Source organism: Protopterus annectens, chromosome 2.part1 (assembly GCF_019279795.1).
Source record: "Protopterus annectens isolate FY-2018-M chromosome 2.part1, PAN1.0, whole genome shotgun sequence".
NCBI classification, from domain to species: domain Eukaryota; kingdom Metazoa; phylum Chordata; order Ceratodontiformes; family Protopteridae; genus Protopterus; species Protopterus annectens.
Window position 1 is genome coordinate 360,044,169 of NC_056729.1, and position 24,783 is coordinate 360,068,951.

General features: G+C 40.4%; 1 protein-coding gene across 2 annotated transcripts in view; it reads left to right on the top strand.

Moving 5' to 3' along the window:
* The window catches only part of TAPT1 (transmembrane anterior posterior transformation 1), a 1,296,801-nt gene that overhangs the window by 445,323 nt on the left and 826,695 nt on the right, over nucleotides 1–24,783 (top strand). The gene's annotated exons all lie outside the window — the stretch shown is intronic.

Consider the following 24,783-nt stretch of genomic DNA (forward strand, 5'->3'; position numbering starts at 1 on the left):
AAAATGTATTTATGTGATACTGTTCAGTTCCAAAAAAATGACACTTATGTGCAAGCTGTAGTGCTTCCACAGGTGTGAATTTCTGGTAATAATGGAATGCACAATAATAAGTCTGAAGGCTTTCCAAAATGACTGCACACTGATCAGCAGCTTAACTTCAGCTCTCCCAGTGTGAAAAAGAAACTGAACGACAAGGACCAGGAACTCTGTCACGTTTTGTAAATTCGGTTACTGTTTAGTAAGTACACTGCCTGGTTGCCAGCAAAGAAGAAATTAAGAGAGACTGAAAGAGTATCAGATAGAAAAGGTAAAGAGAAAACACTGACTGGGAAGAGTCCTGCAGCTGTTCAGCAAAAAGCAGTTCAGGGTCCAGCTTTGGTACAAGTGATGGCTTCCAGTAATCTAGAGGAAAAAATAAGTCAAATGTGCTCAGAGATTATAAAAATAAACAAAACATGAAAGGACTTTATCAACTCACATCAACTCAAATAACAAAAGGCTGGAAAAAAATGGAAGACACTTTAAACATTTCTAAATGAGCTGATAAAACTTCAAAAATCAGATCGAAATGAATAAAAGGCTGACTGAGTGTGACGCTTCTCAAGAAGTAATTTTTCAAAAAATGGTAGAATTAGAGAACAGAACATGTAGGGAAACCTTGAGATTTTCTCCTGCACAAGAGAAATTGGAAAGAACTGTATTAATTTTATGAATGCTGAGCTGGTATTCCGCAGCAGGATTTGTTAATTGAAAGGGCAGATTGAGTGTATGCTTCAAAACCTTCCACATCTCATATGGTTCAAACCTGGCCACAAGAAAGCAGCCAAACCCAGTATTACTAAAGATGCAGTCCTGCTAGCAGAAAAAGTTGATACTGACAAAACTGTGACAAAAGGGAAAATATTAAAAGCTGGAGACAGCAGTGTGCTTGTGGAAGATGAATATTTGCTGTAAACCAGGCAGAAGAGAAGCTAATTTATCCCGGCAATCAGGGAAAGTCGAGAGGCAGATGTGACATTCAAGTTGCTGTATCTAGCTGTCTTCAGAATATTTTTTCCTCAAAGATCAAAGTAATTTTTTGATGCAGAGCAGGCTAAGGAAGATATACCAAAGTTTGGCCAACAAAAAGTGTGCCATCAAGCAGAAGGTGACACTGCTCCTCAGTCTTATGATAATAAAGCTCACAGAAAGACTTTGCCAGTGAAACCTTTCCCAGTGATGTATAAGTAATCAGCAGGAAAGTAACCTGGAATAGATGATATTCTAGTGGACGTTTGGACGCTAGGAGGGAAGAAAGTGATAAAGATCTATAAGGTTTTGTTTAACAGCATTTGAAAGGAGGGAAAATGCCAACATTCTGACAAAGCGTTGTGGTGGCAGTAATACCTAAAGACGGTAAAGACCCATGAGATACAGCTTCATATAAGCCCATTTTAATGTTATGTATAATGGCTGAATGAATGGCAACAGTGTTGCAAAATTTAATAGATATGGATTAGTGTGGTTTTGTGTAGAGTAGACAAACATTTTACAACATTAATAGAACAATAGTGATCCAGAGGGAAGCAGAATGTAAGAAGATACCACTGTTGAGGAGATGGTAAAGGGAGAGAAGATGGATGAAAGTGGAAATATTAGAAGTGTAGTTGAGAGGTGATGAAGAGAAAGAAGTAAAGGGATATCTACTTCAGTCAGCCAGGAGAGGTGCATGAGCAGAGCCAGTTATTAGATAAATGTGCTGTAAGAAGTTGATTAAACTTGGTTGAGTTGGTAGTGTTAAGGATGTGTTGGGGATGGAGTTCCAGGCTTTGGAAATAATGTTGGAATAAAGTGGATCACCGAAACTGTTATTTGTCAGTAGATTGCAGGGTTCTGTTACTTGAGTAGGTTGAACAAGGTTTTGAAGTCTGGGCATTTGTGTGATTGATTTATGGTGGTATGGGCAGTTATAAGTTGATTTAGGGATAAGAGGTTGAGTAATTCCAGTCATTTTAGTTGGAGGGCTGCAGAGTGGTGGATCTATATGATGAGTTTGTGGCAAATTTAGCGATTTTGTAGTATCTGGCCTGAAGCCTGGTCAGGTTATTTATTTATTTATTTAAAGGTTTGTGAAGATTGGAGATACGTACAGTAAGGAAGATAGAAAGTGGGTTCTAGCATTTGCTAGCCTGATGGAGTTGGTTAGGAGTGGCTGAACTCTGTAGAGTGAGCTTAGTTTAATCTGGGTGTTTCTGATTATTAGTGCTGTGTGTTTGTCGAATCTCAAGCTACTTGTCGATTGTGACACTGAGTAGTTTGGTATGAGACTGGTTCAATATTGGTTTTGTTGGATGAATAAATGAGGAAGAGTGATAGTTGATCAGTGGACTTTGTATTCGAGAAAAACATTAATTTGGCATTGTTTGGAGTAAGGATGAGCTGATAGCTGGAGAGGTACAATTCTATGGCTGAGAAGGATCTTTGTTTTTTTTCTTGTAGTTGCTGAAGGGAAGGTGCAGCACATATTAGAGTGGAGTCGTCTGCATATTGAATTATGCTTGCAAAATGGGTAGTGGTATTAAAGATAGTGAAGAGAAGTGGCCATAAAATTGATCTTTAGGGAACATTGACTGTAATGGGTAAATATGATGAGAGATTATTTTGCCATTTTACAGCTTGCTGCCGCTCTGATAGGCCTCACATGGTTCCACAATTACCTAAGTGGGACAGGTTTAGGGAAGACAGCTCATTGAGAAGCTTTTGGTGTGAATACTGTTTCAAATGCCTTTGACATATCTAGAAAGATGGAGGAGACATGTTGGCCTTCATTTTTTAATTGGTTTATTGAGTTAGTGAAGCTTAAAAGGGCAGTAGTGGTGCTGTGCTTTGGATGTAAACTTTGTGGGGTATTGGATAGCAAGTTATTATGGTTAGATAGTCCATGAGTTGTAAGTGTATGCATTTTTCTAGGATTTTTGATAGGGGTGATAAAATGACTATCTGTCTATAGTTGAAAATTCTGTTGAGGGAATGACATGGGAGATTTTCCAGATTTTGAGGATATGTTGATCTGTGATTGATCAGTAGAGAGTTTGAGTAGCAGGCAGCATCAGCTGCTACCTTGAGATATTCGTCAGGAAGGTGGTCAGTGGCTATGGATGTGGGCTTTAGTTTTTAGCATTTTTATATTGCTTGTTTGGATTGGTTTTAGGTAGAAATAGTTGGTGGTGGCTTCTGTTGCAGTAGGGATGGATAAGGGAGCATTGTTGTTACTCCCCAGGGATAGTATTGAGTTGAAGAATGTGTTAAACTGGGTGGCTAGGCTGTCTTTAGAGTTTGTGGTAGCGGGGGTTGAGGTTAAGGACTGACCAGGTTGAAGAAGTTGTTTAATAGCACCCTAGAATTTTTGGGGGTTGTTTTGGTGGATTGTTTGGATTTTGGTGTAGTATGTTGTCATTTTTGATTTGTTTTTTGGACTTGTTTCTCAGTTGTCAGTAGATACTGAAGGAGGATTATTTTTTGGTGCTCTGATAGTGAGACCATGTTTTGTCTCTTTGTTTGAGTAGCTGTTTAGTTTCTTTGGTCAGCCATGGAGTACAGTTTGATTTAACTCATCCTTTCAGAGTGGAGCAAGTCTGTTAAGAATGTCAAGGAATTTGTTGTTAAAATATTCAACAGCAGCGTCTAGAAGGAGATATTTTAAAGGTGTCCAATCGCAGTGTTATAGGAGTACTTTAAAGGTAGTGGCTGAAAACTTGTGTTTTAGCCAGGTTTCAGTTAACACTACAATGTCAGGAGTGTAAAGGAGAGAGAAGCGTGAAATGCATGTACTTTAAGAGGCTTCTGAGGTTCATATTGATGAATGGAAACTCAGAGGTTTTGCATCGTAGGTTGGTGATTGTTTGAAGATAAGTGGTGTTAGGACCAAATGGTTCTTGCTGTATAGGTTTGGGTGGATGTCACCACATAATTTCATTTGTTTTTTTTTTTGTAACGATGGTGTGACAGTTTAGGTGTTGGTCTGTAATATTTATGGACTAGATGTGAGGAACCTGATATTTGTATGTATCTATATTTGAATAGTTTTACTTTGGAGCTGTTAAATAGGTGTGGTGATAATATGGTAGGTATGTGGTGGGGTGAAGAAGGGGTAGGTGGAGGAGTTGGTGCAAGAGATTGTGATAATATGATGTAAGATGGGGGACTGTTGTGAGTAAGCTGAGGATGGAAATGTGTAAGAGTGACATTGTGTTAATTGTGTTGTATAACTTTATAGGTAGCAATTTGCACTCTGTTTTTTTAATGTAGTTCACTGCTCTTTCTTTTTTGTATATATCTGAGACCATTCACATTCAAAGATAATATGGAAAGTATTGTCATTGTGAGAAGAAGCTGACATTCCCATGTATAACAGCTTTTTTAAATGTCTAGTTTATGCGTTTTACATGATGCTTGGCAGGTTGATCATTTATAAAAGTTTCTTGTCATATCCATTTGAACTTATGTCACATATTACAAGACATTTGTTTTAATGGAAACCCTCAAAAAATGCATCCCCAAAATACCCCCATAACCCATTGCCTTGCCTTAATAAAAAATGAAGGTTATCTTTGCTAAGACACATGATCCAGCCTGTGCATTTGCTTCCACTAAATGCTGCCTGTTTTTATCTTGTCTTTATTCCTCTCCATACAGTTAAGATTGTGCACACAAATTAAAGAGAAAGCCACTTCAAAGTGAAAAGGGATGATGTAGTGGGGGGGGATTCAAAAAAAACAATGAAAGAGTGCATATCCTTAAGGAAAATAAGTCATGCAGAATATTATATTCAAAAGTCACAGAAAGTATTTTAAGAACTAAGCCAGCTTGGGAATAAATAAAAGAGATTTTGCAGATAGGGGTGGCTGCACTTAGTGGGAATTTACTGGAGGAAGCTGACAAAGAATCTAAGATATTTTGGACAGATAATTAGAGAGGGAAAGGTAACAGAGCAATATGTCTCTTTTATCTAAAACTATGGTACATAACCTAATATTCATATACATATGCTCTTTATGCTTAACCTTTTGTTATCTCCTTACATCTTATGAAAGAACTAACTATTTCCACTTTACTACCTGCCACAGACAAACAGCTTTTCAGAATCCTAGTCATACTTGCACTCACTCAAACATTATAAGCACCCCCCAACTACTTACTACCCAAATTCCATAGACATACACACATTAACTTTAACAATCCTAACATAAGGAAGCTCAAATATCTAACCAACTTTACATGTAAACCATCACTTGAACTACAAATACCAATCCTATGTGATGGTGACATCCACCCTAACCCAGGACCATCTAATAACTTCTCTGACACAACCTACAATACCCCACACCTTACCCCACTTACACTAACAACTGCTTCTAATGCCTTACTGATCGGGCATCTGAATATCCGAAGCATTAATAATAAGATTGCCCATCTCCATGCCCTCCTAGACATTCACTCCTTTGATATTCTCTGTCTTACTGAAACTTGGCTGAAACCTGGTACTAAAGACAATGCAATACTTCCCCCAGGATACAATATTTTGAGGATGGACCACTTAAAACGTAAGGGTGGGGGAGTAGCGCTTCTATTTAAAAATGTATTAAATATCTCTTCACAACCTGCCATCCCGTTAAATGACGATAAAGCTGAGATCCTTACTTCTAAACTACAACTAAACCCTAACAAATCGTTATATATTATCTGTATCTACCTTCCTCCTGGCAATAATTACACTAAAATTGAAAATATCCTAAGTTGTATATCTTCTTCTTACCCACAAGAAACTATCATTCTAGGTGACTTTAATTGTGATTGGTCTTCTGTCAATACAAATAATCCCTCATCCCATATAAGTCTTCATGGCTTTACTCAGACAATTAATAATCCCACAAGAATCAATAAACCCAATAACAAAGAAAATATTTTAGACTGGATCCTAGTTAACAAACTGCAACAAACATACACAGTAGGAACTTTGCCTGATGATGCAAGTGATCATTACTTAACTTACATCATAAGACAAAAAAATGACACTAATTATACTCCTACCTACAGAGTCTCACGCAGCAACAAACACTTTAACCCATTATTATTCCAAAATGAACTAAAAGCTTGTAACTGGAATCTTCTAAAAACCCTAACTCTTGAAGATGCTACCAATTACTTCAATACCAAATTCCTAGCTATCCTCGACCAACATGCTCCAAAACGATCTGTCAGAGTTAAATCTAAACCTGCCCCCTGGCTGTCCAAAGAGACAAGACAAAAAATACTACTTAGAAATAAATCTTGGGCTAAATGGAGAACTACAAAAACTATTTCAGACCATCAAACCTTTAGACAGTTAAGAAATAGCACGAAAAAAGCTGTATTTTTGGATAAAAAGAATTATTACTGTAAACTACAACAAACTCACTACAACAACCCCAAGAGGTTCTGGTCAACCCTAAATTCGCTCCTACACCCAGGCCGCTCTAGTACACCCTTACCATCAGGGACTGAAATGAATACCTCAGACCAAACTGCCAATGCCTTTAACTCCTTTTTCACAGACACCATTAAGTCTTTAGCAAACAAACTTACTATAGACAAATCACACACCCCCACCTGCTTACCTGCAAATCTCCCCATATTTCAAATACAACCTGTCTCTACTTCCTACATCCTGAAACTCATCCTAAAACTTAAACCCTGTACCCCATCTGCAGATCAGTTACCATCTGAATACCTTCAAAAAGCGGCCGAAGCAGTAGCTTATCCTATATCCTTCCTTATAAATAGGACCATTACGGAAGGAACCATCCCTGCTATCTGGAAAGTTTCCCACATAATCCCTTTACATAAAGGAGGCAGCTCAAAAGAGTATTCTAACTATAGACCTATAGCTCTCCTATCTCCCCTAGCAAAAATAATGGAGAAATGTATTCATCATCAGCTAATGCACCACTTAACTCAATTCAATTTACTAGCTAACTGCCAGCATGGCTTTAGGCCATTTCATAGCACTACCACAGCTCTCTTATCATTTACTGAGTGTATCAATAAAAACCGCAATAATAGTATCCTAACATCTGCTCTCTTCTTAGACCTGTCAAAAGCCTTTGACATGGTAAACCACCATCTGCTCCTAAAAACCCTTGAATCTCTCTCACTAGATACCAAAGCGGTTCAATGGTTTACCTCCTACCTTAGTTACAGGCAACAGGCTGTTCTCTGGGAAAACACACTTTCATCTCTTCTGCCAGTCACTCTTGGAGTACCACAAGGTTCCATCCTAGGTCCCCTCCTTTTCTCTTTATTCATAAATGACTTACATGTAGCAATACCTCAAGCTACATGCATTCAATATGCAGACGACTCAACTCTCATCTGCTCTGCTAATACCTCCTCTGAACTACAAACCCTAATACAGAACATATTTACCACAGTTGAGGCATGGTTCTTGAAACGCTGCCTACTTTTAAATGCCAATAAAACCAAACTCCTGCTTTTCAGACCCAATAGTAAGTCCCCCCTCTTAGACTTCTCTATTGCCTCTAATAATGGTACACACATAGTCCCTGACTCTACCACAAAACTGTTAGGTATTACAATTGACAACAACCTCACTTTTGATAACCACATTAATAACACTATCAAAACCGTAAATAGAAAACTTGGCTCCTTATTTAGAATGAAAAACTTTCTATCTCCCAGGCTAAAATTACACTTGCTCAATCTCATCTTATTTCCACTCTTCTTTATGCCTCTCCCATATACACTAACTTAAAGAAAAAAAACCTTACTAAACTAGCAAATGCATACAATAGCATTGCTAGATTCGCTACTGGAAATCCATTTAGAACTCACCACTGTCATAATCTATTACAACTAAACTGGCTAGAATTGAACAATACCCTACTAGTCTCCCAACTTACCTTTATACACAGGTTATTTCACCAGCCGGAAAATACCCCCATACTTTCTGATCTCATATCTCCCTATTCTAATCTAAATTCACTGCGCTCCTCTAATAAACCTCTTGTGAAGCTAACTAAGTCCAATAACATTGCAGGCGATTCACTTTTTTCTAACACCATAGGTAAACACTGGAACTCACTACCTACCACTCTAAGTATTATGTCATCACCTTTCCTCTTTAAACAAAAACTCAAACAACACCTAAAGACACTCTGGCTATGCCCATGCATCAATCCTGACTAATCTTATGATTCTACTTATGAGCTTTACCTTCTCCTCCCCCTCCTACTCTCTCCCGTCTGAAGAACTAGTTCTAAATACCTTTGTTAATTAGTCTCTGTTTCAATTTAATTAGCAAAGCTAGATGGTTGCATTTTTTTAATTGCTTATATATATTTACTCTTTATGAATGTCCTACTAAAGTATAACTCCCCTACTCCTATACTGTAAATAGAAGTAATATGTCCTTACTAGCATAAACTTTCTCATATATTTTTTTGTTTGCACCTTAATTCTGTATGTATTTTTTTACTAACCATTGTTGCTTTCTTTTATTTAATGACTTGTTTGTACTAACCTTAATGTGGAGCTTTTCTCCCCGGGAAATATATCCAGTTGGACTAGCCCGGTAAACAAATGTAAAATAAAATAAAATAAATAAATGAGGCCAAGAAGACATTTGAACTGCAGTTTAGAGATTGCCTTCCTTGTCAGGGATTGATATCAGATTGTAGGCATAGGTAAAGGAATAGGGGAATCCTAAGTTAAAGACCTGCACTAGTTAAGGTTTTAGTTATGTCTAGAACAGAAGCTGCTGTTAAAAAGGGCTGATGTGTAGGGCATATAAAATATTGCATGATAACTGTATTAATCAGTCCGAGAAGCTTAGAAAAGATTGGGAAGAGAGATTAGATAAGTAATTCACAAAGAAACAGTGGAATTGTATATGCATGGCTCTCAAATATGCAGCAATGTGTAAAAGATTTAGGATTTTTGCTTCAAAGTGTTTGCGTTGATGTTCTTCATCTCACATTGCTGCAGTCCTTACACTTGGGTATACCGCTGTCCTCGGTCGGCCCGAATACCAAAGTATATGGCTGACGTCGGTCATGGCGCATTAAACTGACGCCAGGACGTCAAAGTATAAATGCGCATGACCGACGTCATATCCCCAGTCTTTTTTGCCGCGTGGTCCGATGCAGAAGCAACGTTGCGAGTGCAGGTTGGCGTCCTGAGATTTTCCGAAACCGGAGTTTCAGACCGAATCAAAGTTGGCTAAGTACCCCGTTGGGGAATATTTTGGTTTTTTCTTGCCTCAGTATTTTACCGGATGTCAGAAAAAGTAAATAACTGTATTTCTTGTGGGAAACAGATACCACATAGGGATTACCATAACTTGTGTATACCTTGTTTAGGGCCTGAGCACGACGTTGTTGGGTGTCCCTCTTGTGCTAGGTTTAACAAACGTACTATAAAGAGGAGATTAGATTGTGCCAAGTTAGTCTTCGGGAAGCGGTGCAATTACAAAATGCCGTCGGATGCTCCGACGCCCGCTACTTCGAAGAAGCGCAAGGACAAAGCACCTAGGCCTAGGTTAGAAGAACCGTCCGTCCCGGACGTCGGTTCTTTAGAAGGCTCGGTAGAGCCGGAGATTCAAACAGAAGTTTCCTTAGAGTCCCAGGGAGAGACTTTATTGTTACAGGATGTGTCTTCTCAGGAGGTAGGCCAGGCTGAAGGGGCTTCTCAGGTAACTGTCCTTCCCTCTCTGCCTAAAGTGGTTAGGCCTTCCCCTACTGTTACCAAGGCTTCTTCCAGGGGCAGGCCAGGTTTAGCTGCAGCAGGTGTCTCCCCTAGTACTTCAGGCCCTGTGCCCAAGAGACATATGCTTAGGATGGCTGAAGATTTAATTACTCTGATTAGGGGTTCTATGCCCCCTCCTGACAAAAGGCCTAGGGTGGATCCTGAATTTGGGAATTTTGAGCAGGATTCTGATACTTCGGAGTCTTCGGCTGAAGATTTGCAGGAGTTTTCTCCTTATTCTGATTCTGATGTGGATGACACTACTCCTACTGCTTCTCCTCCTGAGGATTTTTCATTCTCAGAGACTCTCCATACCATGAGGGAGCATTTTAAATGGGAAGGTCAGGATTTTTCTGATTCCAGGAAAAGACTTAGGGAATTTTTGTTTTTACCCCAGCATAGGCCTTTAGCTATACCTCCTGTTCTTTCTGTGGTGGAAGATGTTTTTGCAGAGGCTTCTCTTAACCCTGATTCTTTACCTCCCGCTCCTGTTAAGCCGGACAGGTACTATAGGGTGCCTGAAGCTCATAAGTATCTTTTTAAAAGCCCTAGGGCTGATCCAGAGACTGTTACTCAGGGACCTAAAGGGGTTAAGGCTTCTGTTGTTAAAAATCCGGTTCCTCCGGATAAAGAGGCAAGGGCTTTAGACAGATGGGGTAAGAAAGTTTATACTTCTTCAACTTTAGCCATGAGGGCTTTGAATTGTCAATTCCACATGCTAAGATATCAGATCTATCTTCTTTCACAGTTAAAGTCTAAGGTAGATGCTCTGGCAGAAGGTATTGAATGTAAGGAGTTACAAGATCTTGTGCATGTTTCTGAACAGGTGGGTAAGCATTCCTTACAATGTGGTTTTGATGCTGTACAGGCCTCTTCGAGGGTGGCTGCCACTGGTTCTGTCCTCATGAGGCACGCCTGGCTAAGGGATCAGAATTTAGCTGAGCATGTTAAGACAAGGATCTTGGATGCCCCTTTGCAATCTGATGTGTTGTTTGGTTTGCCTGTTGAAGCAGTTTTAAAGAAAATGGAAGACAAAGCTAAGTCTATGCACACTGTTAAAGATTTTTTACAGGTTCAGCCTCCAAAGTTTAGTAGAAATTGGCCAAGCAAGGGGTGGACATATCCTTCTTATGATTCCCAGTCTAGGGGTAGGTCTAGGCGTGGTAGGGGCAGAGCTCAGGGCTCTTTTAGATCCAGGACAGGGGGCTCACCTGCACAGTCTTCAGGTGAGGGCAGAGGTCAGCCCTTTCGTAGACAGACCCAATGACCTACCTTTTCAACTGCCAGAACCTTCCCGTCTGGCAGCACCTTTGGGAGGAAGACTGACACTTTTCAAGGAGAACTGGAGTTTAATTACCCAAGACAGATGGGTATTGGATATCATTCACCACGGTTACAGATTTTATTTCCATACCTTGCCACCTTTCAAGGGCATGCCAGACATTCCTCCTCAGCACAGACTAGAAGCTTACAGACAAATTCCTCTGTTACTCCAGATAGGGGCCATACAACCGGTGCCTATGGCAGAAAGGGGCCTAGGATTTTATTCTCGCCTATTCCTAGTACCAAAAAAGGGGAACACGTGGAGACCAATTCTGGATTTGTCTATCCTCAACACCTTTCTGGACATTCCCAAGTTCAAGATGCTGACATTGCAACAGCTTTTACCTCTGCTGGGCAAAGATCACTGGATGGTAACTTTGGATCTCAAGGAGGCTTACCTTCATGTTCCTATCACTCTAAGTTGCAGGAAGTATCTGCGTTTTCGAGCTGGAAATTCTCATTATCAGTTCTCTGCATTGCCCTTTGGCTTATCTACTGCACCCAGGGTATTCACAAAGGTTCTGGCTCCAGTGATAGCCTTCTTCAGATTGAGAGGAATACAGATCTATCCTTATTTGGACGATTGCCTGATTCTGGCTCAAGGAAAGGACGAGCTTCTTCAGCATTTAAAATATGTGATAGCAGTGCTAAGATGCCTGGGGTATTCTGTGAACGAAACAAAGTCCAGTCTAGTACCCTCTCAAGACATGTGCTTTCTGGGTGTGAGACTGAATACAGCAACCCAGATGGCCTTTTTGACCCCGGACAAACAAAAGAATCTTTCCCTTTACTTCCAACAACTATCACACCAGTCCGGGCTGACTGCAGGGACAGTCCTTCAAGCCTTAGGGTTCATGGCATCTTGTATTCTGGTGCTTCCCAATGCCAAACTGCATATGAGGAAGCTACAATGGTATCTCAAGAATCTATGGACACAGCACTGCCAGGCTCTGGACACTGTCATTCAAATAATACCTTGCATCCAAAAGGAATTCTTGTGGTGGGCTCAGCAATGTCACCTAAACAGGGGACTTTCTGTGACCCGGCCAGAGGCGAGTCAGATTCTAACAACAGATGCCTCGGGCAAAGCTTGGGGAGCTCATCTCAATGGAAAGTGGATACAGGACAAGTGGCCTGCCAGACTACAGCATCTACATATCAACTTGAAGGAGATGTTAGCAGTCCAGTTTGCATTAATAGCTTTCAAGGAATTACTTCTTCCAGGGCAGGTGTTGATTCTAACAGACAACACAACTGTCATGTGGTACATCAACAAGCAAGGGGGAACACATTCTTACCCTCTATGCAGACAAGCAATGATTTTGTGGGACACGGCTCTCAGTTTACAACTAAATCTTCAGGCAAGGTTTCTGCCGGGAGTGCAGAACTCCTTAGCAGATGTGTTAAGCAGACAAATCATGGATCCCCACGAGTGGCAATTGGATCCTCATGTATTTCAGCAATTAACAGTGTCATGGGGAACTCCAGACATAGATCTGTTTGCTTCTCCTCTAAACCACCAGCTGCCAAAGTTTTGCACAAAAAGGATACATCAGGCAGCTTGGAAAGTGGATGCTCTTTCTTTCAGTTGGAAAAATCTCCATGTATATGCCTTTCTGCCTCTTCCTCTACTTCTAAAGGTACTACTAAAGGTCAGACAGGACAAACCAAGAATGATCCTGATAGCTCCAGATTGGCCTCGACAGCATTGGTACCCATTACTGAGAAGTCTGGTAAGGAAACCACCTTGGCCCTTGCCTTTGATTCCACACCTGTTGTCCCAAAAGGACGGTCATCTACTCAATGTCAAGCTTCACTCTCTTCATCTCACAGCATGGCATATCCTGTTTTAGCTCATAGCAGGGCTCAACTTCCTCAACAAGTTTTGAATGTGATTATGGAAGCTAGAAGACCTAGTACAAGGAAAGTGTATGCAGACAAGTGGAAGAGATTTTTGTTTTGGAATGCAGCAAAGGATTTGGATGTTTCTGAGCCTAATTTGAGTGTGGCTCTTCAATATCTTACTGAGTTATTGGACAAAGGTTTGTCCTTCTCTTCCATTAAGATTCATGCTGCAGCAATTTCAGCTCACTATGACTGTGATCCACCTTTGTTTTCTCATCCTTTGTTCAAGCAATTTCTCAGAGGGGCAAAGAACATGAGACCTCCACGAAGAGCTCCTACTCCTGCTTGGGACCTCAATTATGTGTTGGAAAAACTCACTCTACCACCTTTTGAGCCTGCAGCTACGGCTGAGTTGAAATATTTGTCATGGAAGACTGCTTTTTTGTTGGCCATTACCTCTGCAAGAAGGGTTTCTGAATTGCAGGCCCTTATGGCGGTTGAGCCTTTCTTGATTTTCCATAAGGATAGGGTATCTCTACGTACTAACCCTTCCTTTATGCCCAAGGTGGTTTCAAGCGTGTCTTTAAACCAAACTATTCATTTACCTACCTTTTATGCAGACCCCCAAAATAAAGGAGAAAAGATTTTGCATACTTTAGATGTACACAGGCAGTTACGCTATTACTTAGACAGGACTAAGGGTTTCAGGCAGTCTCAGCAGTTGTTTGTTTCTTTTGCTTTGTGTTCTCAGGGCAAGCCTGTGTCAAAACAAACTATTTCTAAGTGGATTGGGTTTTGCATTGCCTTTTGTTATTCCCATCATGGCAAGGAGATTCCAACAGGGATTAGACCTCATTCCACTAGGGCTACTGCCACTTCTACAGCTTTTCTAAGGGGGGTGGCAACTAAGGATATTCTGGAGGCAGCTACCTGGAGTTCAGTACATACTTTCTCTAAGCACTACCACCTTCCTCTCTACTCTAAATCTAGGGCTGGGTTTGCCACTGCTATTTTACAGGGCATTTTGGCGGCTCCTGCTTCTCTTTGATTTGCCATCCTCCCTTACCTCTGCTTTGGGAATCTACCCAAGTGTAAGGACTGCAGCAATGTGAGATGAAGAACATAGTACAGTTTTCTACCTACCATAAATGTAGATGTTCGAAGATCCACATTGCTGCAGTCCAATTTACCCTCCCTCCTTCCCCTCTGTGTTTGGGGGTGGTAGTGTGGATAGGTTGGTTCTTTAATATATATTTGTAAAAAGTTGTACATAGTTTGGGTGCAGGGGTGTTTAGTGTTTGGTGATTTTTTGATTTTACCCTGTTTAGGGTCTTCTGACATCTGGGGCAAGAAAAGACTGAGGATATGACGTCGGTCATGCGCATTTATACCCTGACATCCTGGCGTCAGTTTAATGCGTCATGACCGACGTCAGCCATATACTTTGGTATTCGGGCCGACCAAGGACAGCGGTATACCCAAGTGTAAGGACTGCAGCAATGTGGATCTTCGAACATCTACATTTATGGTAGGTACAAAACTGTACTTTACTTTTATACCCCAAGTAGACTATAAATAATTTTTGTTCAGGTAGACTGCAAGAGTTGGAGGTGTGATAGAGAAGAAGGTGGTAGCTGGAAAATGTATGTTTTGAGAGTGTAACGAGTTGGCAAACTTTAAAAATTCCTTACAGGGTGCTCAGTCAGAAATGAGTGTAAGTAAGGAAGTTTTTTTTTTGAGCTGTGATACAGGATCTGAATTGCCAAGAGATAGTTAAGGCCTTAAGTTTAATTCAGCTGGCTGCTAAAAAAAGCAGTTATGAGAAAACGGAAATCTGAGTCTAAACCAACCATTGATGAAGTAGTGGATATTGTAACAGAGATAATTGAACTGAAAGTAAGATCTTTAGAAAAAGGTAGGAACAGACTACATAGAAAAAATGGAAATTGTGGTAGCAGTACAGGGAAAAAAATATTTGGAGGAGGAATGAGGATAATTGAACAATTCATGTAATGTTGGATTGATTACACTGAACAGAGAATATATGCGATGTATAATGTTTGTAAATGTGAACTTAAGATGGTTGCTTACTTTCATATAATTGTAAATTTTCAAATGTCACAAGTGATAATTCAGTAAAGGTGTTTTTTAAACGATGTTAAGTCTGACATATCTGCTGATTATTTAGTCATTCACTCGTTTCATTTTATTTATTGATTATTTCTTTACTCAGTTGATGATTGGTCAGGAGAAAAGCTGTACAAACAACAAATTAATTCGTAAAAAACAGTTAATAATTGTCAAAAAGAGAGGGAAAAAAACAGAATGTTAGTTTGCCCAAGGAATAGGCTAAGATGATCTATGAATATTTGAATATAGTTGTATACATAAAGAAAAGTCATTAATGTAATTTATGTACAAAAAGTTGCAGTGTTTACAATTTTTCAGCAGCGCATGGAAGATGCATTGCTAAGAACAGTGTGTAACAATGATTATTTATGTTCAGCATAATATCCACTGAGTGATTTGATGTGGAATAAAATTTCTGTAAGTCTGCATTGTGGGTTGATTTCTGATGGGGTTATTTATGGGTATTGGAAGTGAACTGCAAGAGCTGTTATTCCTCAAAACCATCCACAGTGAATTATGTTTAGGAAATTTGAATTTGAAAATGAATTAAAATAAAATGTGTGTATTTTTTATTTATTTGAATTTTTTTTTAGTTTCCCTCCGTTAACCTCAGACCAGCTGGTTGCTTGCCCAGTACCAATTATTGCATCCATTCATCTACATTCCATTCCCCAGTATTTACCTTTTTTTGGATTAAGAAGTCATCTGCATAGGCCATGGACCATCCTAATGTAGATGCAGGTGCCTTTTTTTTTTCCATTGACAGTTTCTCTTTCAGATGTACAGTGTATGGTGTCAAGTCAGACCATGTGTAGTATAGTGTCATATTAGTGGTTCATTGTTATGATACAGTTATACGATTCAAATTAATTAGAGGACCATTTCTTCAAAAGGTGACGTTAAAACATAAATATTGCCCTGATTGAAGTTGGGTTGGGGGGCTTCACTGACTGCACCCACTGCTTAATAAAGCATGCACTTATGTTGCACAACTCTGTGGCAAGTGCAGGATGTTTGATGAAGTAAGCCCTTGAATAAATGGTAGTAAAGAAGTTGTACAAATGTTTGTTGGTGCTGCAAATTTATATCTCTTGTGTGTTTACTAATCTTTGTCTTTATCAGAGAACACTCAGATGGCAGTTGTCAATCTTTTCTTCAAAAGAAGAGCTGGCCTTCTACCACTTGTTCTTCTCTCTTTCTCTCTGTCTCTGTGTAGCCAGTTCATAGGTACTTGGGCTATTATTTGAAATCTGGGACACCGAATTTACAGAAAGATGCTGGTTCTCCCTCTCTTTTGGACCATTATTTTAAATATGCTTATTTACTTCTGGCTTTACATAGTTCCTTTGTGTGGAGAAGAATCTATTAGAGAATAACTTGTATGTGTGTTTTTTTTACTCATTTTGATATTGTAATACATTTATTTTAGGCATGCATTGGTCATGTAAGAGTCGGTTGCAAATTCCTTACAGATTTTTTCATTATATTTATGTCACGCGTTTATGATTCTGTCTGTGTTTTCTTGCTTTTCTGTTTATGAAATAACACGTTTAGTACTATTGTATTTTTCTTTTGTGTAACTATCTTTACTGCAGTTTTAATGTATGAAATGCTTACCGTGGAATTCATGATTTCATAGTTCTGCTGGGGTAATTTGGAGTGCTTGAGCACCCAAATCTACAACTTCTTCCAGTGATGTAACTCCACCTTTGATGCCAGACCAAGATCTAGGCCAGGTGGTGGGTACCGTTTGTCTTTATAAATCCGATCTCAAAATAAGAACAGTTGCTCAGGAAAACTCCTCCTCTGACTCTTTTTCTTGTCTGGTTGCTTACTAAAATCTCTTCCACTAATAAAATGTTATTTTTCTTGGTACTTGTTTGTCTCCCACCCCATCCAGGGTGTCCATAACATTCTTTCTGTAGCACTAGGGAACAATTAGTTAATCACTTTAGGGAATTTCAGTCCCATCACCCTAGACTAACTTTCTAGTAACATATGTGAATTTCTTAATTATGTATACCTTATTCACCTTATTCCTAAGCCTATTTGGCCCACACTGCGGTCATACAGGCACCCCCTTATTGCCAGCAATCCCTTCGGTACCTCCTCTGTTTCCATTCGTCCTCCCTCATTCATTGACCACTGCCCCATCAGTTACAGTCAGCAATTTACCACTTATACTTCCACCCAGACTTATTTCTTTTAGACTGAAATAACCAGCCAGCATCAACAACCTTAAAGCCCACATTACCACCAGTGACTGCTCCCCATTACTGTCATCACATGACTTTAGCTGCCACAGAAACCCAAACCAACAGTCTTCAGCTACAAGATGCTTTCTGTCCCTTAATTTTATGATTTCATGATCAAAGGACTAAAAGTTGTCTTAAACTTAAGAGATGATCCCTGGCATAAATGCAAATAAAATACTCCAGACTCATACAAATATTGTATAACAATGTGTGGTATAAATCCAACTATTTCAAAACTGAACATCTTTTTCTCTTTGGCAAGCAGCACTATATTTTGTGACAAAGCGAACTGTATTACCAGTCACAATAATACTTGAACTGTGCTGACTGGGGCATCATTTAGTGCACCCAAGACCATTTTTCCTTGTCTGATTTCCTTACAAACTTTAGTCATCTACCCCTTTCATATCAATTACTATTCATCTTTCGCCCCACCTTTTTCATGAAACAAATTTGCCTGAAAGATATAGAGCCTGTCTTTTGAGCAAATTTCCTTTTTAATTTCTCAATTCTGATAATTTACACCTACAGTTCATGTACATCTGCAAATATTTTATCAACTTCCCCCTTCTGCATATTTATAATTTCTGTATTACTTAAAGCAAAACATCCTACCCTTTACAAACATAATTAGTTAAATCTTGTATTTATCATTCTTGCTGCCGCAGTAGCCTTTGGTTGTATGGGTAGTGGTTATATCAAGCCCAGGGTACAACAGCTGGACAGCTTCACAGAGCTCTGGCTCCCTACCACACATACTGTCTGACTTGCTGAGTGGGTAGCACCATGGAGGGAAATCCGCTGTCATTGATTTCAGTACTATGTTGCTGCTTAGAGAGGAAGCAGGAGCAGCAATCCGTTAGGAAGAATGAAAATAGACAATTCAGATACTTACTTATGGTAAGTACATAACTTTTAAATCTGATGTAGTCAGTCTTCACATAATCCTTGAGTTTGGGCTCTGTTCCGAGTCTCAAACTGACTCTGCCATTATTCCAGCTTGCGCCTTCCAAAAACTCTTGAGCTGAGCTGTACCCACAATGCTCCTCACCAAATTACACCAGATCTTGTTTGCTGCTTCGTAGTGCCAGATGCATTCTGTCCAATCTATCAAGCATTAGCATTCTCTTCAAACTGCCAGTCTTTTTCTTTGTCCTGTCTCTAAATTTTATCTTTTATTTCTATCTATGCTTGCCCACTCATCTAGATACCTTTTAGCGTGTACGTGAGTGTGTTTTTCCTTCTCCCTTACCGGTAGGTAGTCCCATGTACCATTGTTGGTACTTTCTCCCCTTTTACCTTTAGGTAACCTTTCATACAATGGCTGGCAGTTCCCTTCTTTTCCTTTTTCCTCTTTCCTTATAGTTCAGTGTGTATTCTTTATGTGTGTTGTGTGTGTGTGTGTGTGTGTGTGTGTGTGTGTGTGTGTGTGTGTGTGTGTGTGTGTGTGTGTGTATGTGTATCTGTGTATAAGGTGGCCTTGTTTTTTTTGTTTTACATTCTGGCCAACAAACCCTCTAAAAGTACTTCTGGCTTCAGGAGGTGCCAGAAATGTGATAGAAAGATGCCTGACTCAGATGAATACAGACTGTGTGTGTGTGTATTGTCTCGGTGTGGTCCATCTATAGAAAGACTGTGCGATCTGTCATGGGTTCAGTTCCAGACCCCTGATCACAAAAAAATTAATCTTGAAAGGTCTTCTTATATCTGATTATGAAGAGGCACTATCTAGTCCAAATACAGAAGCCAGTTCCTCCTCTTCGTCATCTTCTTCTAAACCTAAAAAGCGGAGTCACTTGGTTCCAACACCTTCCTCTGAACCACCTTTTAAAATAGCCAAATCTCCATTGTGCCTACAGCCTCCTCGACACTTTTTCAGTGCCAGTATCTGTCTAGACAATGCTCCATTTGGTACCAACTAATCACTCGGTACCAAAGGACCCTCAGATAATTTTACCCCGTACAACTTACTTCCCCTCAATAGATCCATTTGAAGACCATGCTCCCAGTCCTTTTTTGGAGAGACGGCCACCAAGGTCTCAGTCAGCCTCCTCTATTCGGTCCACCAAGAGTTTGTCAGAGTCCAGTATTATGAGCCTGGTGAATCAGCTCCTGAAGGTGAGGGGATTACCTCCATCCACAGTTCCTAACCTTGTTAGCCCTGGAACCTTACTTTCTTCTACCCCCATGCATATTCCTCCTTCAACTCCAGCTGAGATTTCGGAGCCCCTGGTGCCAGCCTTTTCAGCTTCAACTGTTTCGGTGCTGGTCAGAGCACATTCTCCGACACCGATAGTTACCCTGAGTTCTTCTGTTTCCTTGGAACTGAAGACCTCCCAGGTTTGAGGCTTCTTTGTCTATTCCAGGGGCAGGGTTTGACTTCAATACTTTTGGAGCCTTCCATGCCCCTCGGTGCATCGGCATATGTAAGCTTGGCCCCAGCTTCTACTTTGGGGGCAGCCTCGTTGGTGCAGGATGGGACCACGGTTCCGAAGTAGTCTCTTTTTGTTCCAGGCTCCCATCCCTCTGTGAGGGGACCCGCTTTCCAGGCAATGGAGATGGCCTTGTCCTTTGCGGGCAAACTGTCTGTGCCTTCCCTGTTGGACCAAACATTGTGTCCATCCCCTCGACCGGAGCTTCCATCAGTCTCTACCCTGGACAGAGGGCACAAAAGTCTCAGTACCAAACCTCTCAGGTTTTTCGTCTTTGGAAACCTCTGCAGAGCATTCCACTGAAGAAGTACCTTTAAAGAAAAAGTGCAAGAGGAACCACTTAGACTCCCCTGAAGAGCCCTTCACAGAAGATACTGATTTCAGTGAAGGGGGAGATTCCCCTAAGTCACCCCCTGAAGATATTTCCTTCTGGGACATCCTAGAAATCCTTGAACAGATTACCACTTAACCTTTCTCAGAGGAATCTGAATACCTAGAGGCTTTTCGTGCCCCGCCCTCTCCCTCTTGGATTTCTCTGCCCACTGACTGTCTTATTAAGCTGATTGCTCAGTAGGCTTGGTAGATACCTGACTCTATCAAGCCCAACCCCAAGAGGCCTGATCACATTATCTCTGCTCCTAAAGATGAACAACATTAGGCTAAAGGTATTCCTGTAGTCACCATAGTGGTAGCGGCAGCCACTAAAAAAGAACTTTCTAACGAAAGTCTTACTATCCATCCTTGTAACAAAGAGTCTAGAACGATGGATAAATTTGGAAAGCACGTATATATTTCATCGACCTTTACTCTCAGGTCCTTTAACTATATGGCGTGGTTTACCAGGCTTCAAAGAGACTTGATTAAAGAGCTTTCAGGTACTTTTTCAGGAGCAGTAGCGGAAGGAGTTCAACACAAAGTTGCTTCTCAGCTCGCCACTCTAGAATCGATCTCCATTTTGCCCATGCTGCTGTAGGGAAGACGAGAGCAGTGGGTTCAGGCAAAGACATCAGGAGACATGCCTGGATGCACTTATGCAATTTTATGGAGCAATTTGTTTTCTTTCCTCAACGCTCTGTTTGACGGATCATCCCTGTTTGGCCTCAAAGTTAGAGACACTAGCCAGATATGAGAAAGATGGGAAGACCCTTTCAGCTGTGGTTCTATTCCTCAACAGCCTTATTCCAGGAACCAGAGAAGTGGTAGGCTATGGTTCAAAAAGATACGAGGACCTTTTCAGAACTTGTGTGGCACTGACTTCCCCCAGAGAAGAGGGGGAGTAATAATGGAAGACACCATTCAAGAGACAGAAATGGCCTGCAGAGTCAGGGTTCCAGAGACTCTTTTCCTGTTAACTCCTATCAGCGCTCCTGAAAGGAGGCCTTATTGCCGCCTTCTGGATGCAGTTTGGGATGATTATCCCTGTACCATTCTGCCTGGCTGGAAATAATTACAGATAAATGGGTGCAGAGGGTCATTACCAGAGGTTACAATAGCTCCCTTTTCAGAAGAACCAAGAAGAATCCCGAATGTTCCACCCAGTCACAGGGAGGCAGCAGTCTTTTAATAATTCAAAAACTGCTTGACAAAAGTCATCCAGGCTGTCCCACCAGACCAGAGATGATCTGGAATTTACTCAATATATTTTTAGTGCCAAAGAAAACTGGAGACTGGAGACAGATTTTGGACCTCAGTCAGTTGAACAAATCAGTTCAACAAACCAAATTCCGGATGGTCTCGGTTCAGTCTATACTACCGTTCTTGGAAAAACACGATTGGATGTGCTTAATAGATCTTCAGGATGCATATTACCATATAAAAATGGACAAGCAGTCCAGAAGATTCCTGCGCTTACGGCTAGGAGCCAGTCACCATCAGTTCAGGGCACTGCCCTTTGGTCTCACCACAGCCTCCAGGGTGTTCACTAAATGCACGGCAGTGGTAGCAGCCCATATCAGACTGCTAGGATTCCGAGTGTTTCCATATCTAGATGACTGGCTCCTTACTGCTTCCACCAGGTGTCCACTCCTAAAGGCACAAGATTACACTCTTCTCTTTTGTTCCAGCATAGGAATCATTCTAAACTATGAAAAATCCCATCTAGAACCATTACAACACCTGGAGTTCATTAGAGCTATGCTTGACACAGTCAATGGCTTTGCATCACCTCCCCTAGAAAGACTCCAAAGGATCAGATCACAAGTGAGCCAGATCATTTGAAGCAGGAAAGTAGCATCAAGAATCATTCTACAGGCTCTAGGGTCAATGGCAGCCTCTGTCACTCAAGTTCCCTTGGCCAGATATCACATGCAAATTCTTCAATGGCTTCTGGACCCCCACTGGTACTTATTGAAACAGCCAATGTCCCATCTGATTGTGATCACCGATCGTTGCAAGGAAAACTTAAGTTGGTGGCTTCACTCCAACGAAATATTATCAGGTTGCCCTTTTGTCCCACCTCAGACCCAAGCCATAGTGACCACGGCCACGAACCAGATAGGGTGGGGGGCATTATCTGGGAAAGACTGTCCAAGGCACTTGGTCCCAGTTGGATGCCAACTTGCATATCAGTGTTCTAGAGATGAGGAGATTGCTGTTAGCATTGCAGGCATTTCAAGATACCCTCCCCTTGGGATTGCAATACAAACAGATAATATGTCTGTAGTATTGTACATCAACAAGCAAGGGGGCACCAGATCTTATCCTCTTTGTCGAGAAGCACTTGTAGTTTGGCAGTGAGAAATTTCATCAGACTGCTTTCTGATGGGAGCGCACATTCCGGAGATCTCCAATGTGATCGTGGACAAATTGAGCAGAGCCATCCTCATGACTCACGAGTGGCGTCTCAAGCCAGTGGTGATGGACGAGATATTCCATCACTGGGGCCAACCTTGCTGCAACCTGTTTGCGTCCGGACTGAACAAGTGCAGCGGTTACTTTGCTGTAACCCCCCCCCCCAGGGGGAGTCACCCAGAGATGCTGTCCTTCACGATTGTCCCCCTAGTCTGTTGTTGCCTTCCCTCCGATTCCACTGATATGTCAGTTTCTAAAGAAACCCAACAGGTCAAAGAACAGAATAATTCTCATTGCCCCATTCTGGCCTTGACAGGTCTGGTTTCCTTTCCTATGGCCTCATTTGTTTCTGAAATCCTTGATACTGGACCCAGCTCCAGACCTATTGTCCCACCTGAGGGGCAGGTTCATCCAAATCTACATCTCAAGCTCATTGTGCGACTTCTCCAGTTCCCATGATTGCCAGGCATCCCTTCCTCACCTCCCCGGTCTAATGCTTCATTCTAGCCCACCACAAACCTTCAAATAGAAAATTGTACCATAACAAGTGGCTAAAGTTTACCAATTTGGTGCTAAACTGCAATCTTGACCCATAATCAGCACCCGTTGACAAAGTTTTAGACTTTTTAGCCTTACTCTGAATCTACACAGAAAAAAGAGGGAACACCATCAGGGTAAGGTACCTCCAAGCAGAAGCAATCCAAAAACCAAAGTACAAAAGAATGGCAGGTACTCCACAACGATCGAAGCAAACCACTAAATGTATGTCAAAATAACTCTTTATTCCACAAAGTAAGTGCTTTTGCGTCTCCAAGGACGCTTCTTCAGACTTAAAACAATAATGAAGCACTCCAATTCCATTTAAATATTGCATAATTTCAAAAAGAAGCCAATGAAATACCTATTGCACATGTTAAAAACACTTTAAAGTCACATTACACTTATATAATCCCTGTAATGTTGCTCTAAGTGTATAGCATCATATAATGAAATTCTTAATATAGAAAACATGTAATAATACTATAAAATAAAATCATAGACTTCTACCTTGTGAAAAACTGCTAATGATATCAAATAATTCTTAGAAACCTTACTTCAAGCATATTTACTATAGCCTAAATATTCTCATTCTTCAATTATTCAAAACACTACATATAAAACAAGATAATACATACAAAGAACAATGTTATAAAATGTATATTAAAAAGTGTACACATATATTTGTGCGTTAATGTATATACACATATACATATGCACATATGCATAACATAATAAAGTATATCATATGTAAAATCAATGTTTTAGGGCTCGGTCCAATAAGAATGGTTTCAAACAAACTCTATCATTCAGACCGTGTCCTCTATCCGCTTGTAGCCTAACTATCCACTTTCCTTCTTCTTTCTCTCTATAATTGGTTATATTGCCTAACCTCTCTGTGGGGTGTACTAATTCTAACACTAGGAACTTCAAACTATGCGTTGTATCATTATGGAGAACATGTTTAGCTATTGCATTGCCTTCATTCTCTCTGCTAATAGCACAAACATGTTCCCTTATCCTTTCTCTAAGTGTCCTATTGGTCTTCCCTACATAGAAACTATTGCATTTATGGCATGTAGCCAGATAGATCACGTTCCTAGATTTTGAATAATTGAAGAATGAGAATATTTAGGCTATAGTAAATATGCTTGAAGTAAGGTTTCTAAGAATTATTTGATATCATTAGCAGTTTTTCACAAGGTAGAAGTCTATGATTATATTTTATAGTATTATTACATGTTTTCTATATTAAGAATTTCATTATATGATGCTATACACTTAGAGCAACATTACAGGGCTTATATAAGAGTAATGTGACTTGTTTTTAACATGTGCATTTTAATAGGTATTTCATTGGCTTCTTTTTGAAGTGATGCAATATTTAAATTGAATTGGAGTGCTTCATTATTGTTTTAAGTCTGAAGAAGCGTCCTTGGAGAGGCGAAAGCGCTTACTTTGTGGAATAAAGAGTTATTTTAACATACATTTAGTGGTTTGCTTCGATCATTGTGGAGTACCTGCCATTCTTACTCTGAATCTGGCTGTTCAGCCTCTACGATTCCGGTGTATCTTGCTGCAATATCTAACTTCCAAATTGGTTTCAGCAGTTGATCACTTATGTCACATAAACTTTGTAAAGCCTTTTTGAAAGTAATCTTAATGCTGAGACCTCCATATAAAGATCCCTG